This window comes from Peromyscus maniculatus, chromosome 5, assembly GCF_049852395.1.
Source record: "Peromyscus maniculatus bairdii isolate BWxNUB_F1_BW_parent chromosome 5, HU_Pman_BW_mat_3.1, whole genome shotgun sequence".
NCBI classification, from domain to species: Eukaryota; Metazoa; Chordata; class Mammalia; order Rodentia; family Cricetidae; genus Peromyscus; species Peromyscus maniculatus.
Genome location: NC_134856.1, coordinates 31755646 through 31759126, shown reverse-complemented (window position 1 = coordinate 31759126; position 3481 = coordinate 31755646). Strand labels below are relative to the sequence as shown.

General features: G+C 41.5%; 1 non-coding gene across 1 annotated transcript; it reads left to right on the top strand.

The window, feature by feature from the left end:
• Positions 1–2860: 2860 nt before the first annotated feature.
• On the top strand, positions 2861–2986 carry LOC121829900 (small nucleolar RNA SNORA24). The gene has a single exon (XR_006072953.1). It is a non-coding gene; the product is annotated as a small nucleolar RNA SNORA24 (small nucleolar RNA).
• Positions 2987–3481: the final 495 nt, after the last annotated feature.

The following is a 3481-nucleotide window of genomic DNA, read 5'->3' as shown; positions in this document are numbered from 1 at the left end:
CAGCACACTGCCACCTGGTGGTGAACATGGTAGCTGCAGGAAGTAGGGTAACTAGACAACTGAAAGCCACATGCTTGGGAACTCAATTCAGTCATTTATTTAAATTTTAAAAGACGTTTTCTCTCTGGCCTTGAGTTTGCTTTGTAGACCAGGCCTGCCTCTGTCTCCTGAGTGCTGGGACTAAAGGCATGTGTTATCACAGCAGGCCACATGCCTGGAGTTTTGACGACCTTTTCACTCAGGTAACTTGAGTCAGACCTTTCAGGAACTTTAGCAGAGGATCATGTCTGCACCCCCAGGTGACGGAAAGGTCCATGTTTATTCAGGGATTAGTTCTGTACTTGCACTTTGCTTGAGCTGCTAAACATGTAGAATCATGATTTAAAGTGGGATATTCTTGTGTACCACTAAAAGACCAGCCTTAATAATATACTTCCCAGGGGCTCAGAAGAGAAACTATGAATGGCGAGATTTATTTTCGGGAAAAGAATCTCAGCACATTGAGCTCTTTGTCCATTTACTTTAACCCTCTCTCAGTCTCTAGCTTTACAGTTACATACCCAAACAATCACAGTCCTTCCCCTCCAGCCAGGTCACCAGGCCTGAATTCCTGCAAGGTCATAAAGGCAGGTAAAAATTTCCTCAGGCAGTGACCATCAGGCTTTCTTTACTACCTGAAAATGGAGTGGTTAAGGCAGGAGGTCAGCTGAGAGCTGATATCAGTTAGTATACCAAAAAGGGAATTTATGTGCTCAATCTACATTCCTAGAAGAGGTTAGGTAAGAAGTTAGGAGTCTATAATGTTAGTAAGGCTGTATAAGAAAGGAGGGTCTCACCCTAAATTGCATAAGAAATAAAGCTATCCTTTCTCACCTAGGAGACAGGTGCTGTTTCGTTTGGCCTTGGATGCTTAAGTCTGTTCTTAGAGAGTACAGAGGCATCTCTGATAAGGTACTTTCATCCCTCTGGGGATGCTAATGACAGCAATTACAGGGAGGCTTGACCTGCCTGTGCATAGCTGTCAGCACAGACGGTTATCTGAATATTCCATTAGTAGACAAGAAATGGTGCCCAATAAATGATGGAAAAGTTACAATAGCACATGAGAAACTCATAGCAGGAAACAGCTAATAATTAAATGCCAAATATCACCATGGCTCCTTGAGCATCAACTTGAGCTCTGGAAGGCCCTTGGCTTTGTTATAATCAGCTGAAATTCTACTTTACATATTTTTGTGGCTTGTAGCAGGATATGTAAATTTCACTTTTTTTTTTTTTTTTTGTTTTTTGAGACAGGGTTTCTCTGTGTAGCCCTGGCTGTCCTGGACTTCACTCTGTAGACCAGGCTGGCCCCAAACTCAGTGAAATCAGCCTGCCTCTGCCTCCCAAGTGCTGGGATTAAAGGCATAAGCCACCACAGCCCAGCTGCACATGGGCTTTTAGACAGAAATAAAAATGTAAATCCAGAATAATTCTTGAAATATTGAGGCCATCTAACTAGAGGTTGCTTCAAAATCTGATGTCTCTACTGGAGGCAAATACTATTTCCCTCTCCCTCTCCTCTCCTCCTCCTCTTCTCTTCTTCCTCTTTTCTCTCTTCCGCTCTATCTATATAGCACCCATCTTTATAGCTTAAGCACCCGGGCTTCTTCACCTCTGTTGTATTCATGTGAGCCTCTTGATGCTGTGGTTAAAGAACCAACACTATTTGTTTGCTGCAGTAAAGCAATCTTATCATTTACATGTATGGATTTTTAGTAGAGGGGTTTCATAGATGATGAGCATGGGAGAAGAAACAAAAGTTCTTTTTCCATGTTGCTGATTCTTGCTTGTAGTTTTAGGGGACCAGTGAGTAACATCCTTGACTTTTCTTCCCAACCTTGTAAGTAGTTGAGAAATGAGAAAATAAATAAGTAAAGATCAGCTTGTCTTTAATTTCCTACTGAGAAAAGTCATGACAGACCTCTCTATAGGTCTGTGACCAAGTGGACATTTCACACTTCACCTCTGAGTTAAAGAAACGGTGTCCTTGTTCCAGCACAGACTCTCTGCTCAGAGAAAGAGGCTGCCCTGTGACATAGGACCTGGAAGAGAACATTAGATCCTCCAAGGGGGCTTGGTTCTGAAAAAGATTGAGGAAAATGGCAGAGACAGTCAGCCTGGCTGCAGGGTAAGGGGTCAGTCAGCTTTGCTGCTTGTCTAGGAAGCTGTAAGCAAGGGGTAGGTAAAAGCCCAGAGTGTAGTTCCTGCTTCTCCTAGAGAAATTTGCTTTCCTCCCCAGGAAGTATGAAAAAGGAAGGACCCGGTATCCTCCCAACACCTATGAAGTTATTTGAGGTTTTAATTAAATGTTGTAAGGCAGGGAAATCCTGCACTTTCATTGAACTGAAATCTGGTCAATAATTATTTCAATTTGTTGTCTCTGGAGACGTTGTTTTCAGCTTCCGGAGGAATGAGTGTTTTTGGTTAAGCATTCCTTGTAATAGCTAGAAAGCATGCATGTTATAGTTATGGCAGGGATAGGTTTTACTTGAAAAGATGGTTTGAGGGCACATAAACTGTTGAGATTTTGAAAGTTTCAGAACTGACATTTCAGATTATCGTGGTATTTAAAATAGGGTTCTAAAGCTGAGCTTTTATTTCATCTACCAAGTGGGATTAATAACATCACTTTCCAAAGTACTATGATGGGACTGAATGAGTTAATCTTGCAAAAATATAAATAAAGGCTCAGGAGGGCTTGTCTACTGGGGTCCTTGCTTGAAGCCTTCATTTTTGGCAGAAGGGAAGTCCTTGTTCCCATGGCCTGGAAGTAGGTTCTCTTCTTTCCTCCTTGACATCCTCAGTGGTTTTAAGATATTTCCATGTACCTTTGGGACTTGCCTGCTGTGGCAACCTCCCGTTCTAGCCAGTGAAGAGCAGATTCTTGTTTATTGGCAAAGCTGTCACCATTTAATTGATATTGGTTTCTTTTTTTCTGTGTTTTTTTTTTTTTGAGATGGGATTTCTCTGTATAACCTTGGCTGTCCTGGAACTCAGAGATCCACCTGCCTCTGCCTTCTAGGTGGTACAATTAAAGGCATGCACCACCACCACCAGGCTTGGTATTGGATTTTAACTTGCACAAGTAACCTTTTTAACTCTGATGAAGCTACAGGAATGCCATGTTATTGGGCATGCTTCTCTAAACTATCATGAAGCTCTTTCAGTGCTTATAATATAGTGTATAGCTGCCTATATATAGTATAGTGCACAGCTGCCTATAGAACAGAGTACAGTGTCTATATCAGCATCTCCTTCCATTGGGATAACTTTTTTAGTGGCATCATTGTTTTGCTTTGTTTTGCCTTGTTTTTCCCTACCTGAAATCTGAGAGGTTATAATTATATTACTTTCCTCCATTTCCTGGGAAATTCTTGATATTGCTTTTAATGCTTAAATGTTCTAACTCAAGGTGTTCCTGTGAGGTTCTCTTTATTCT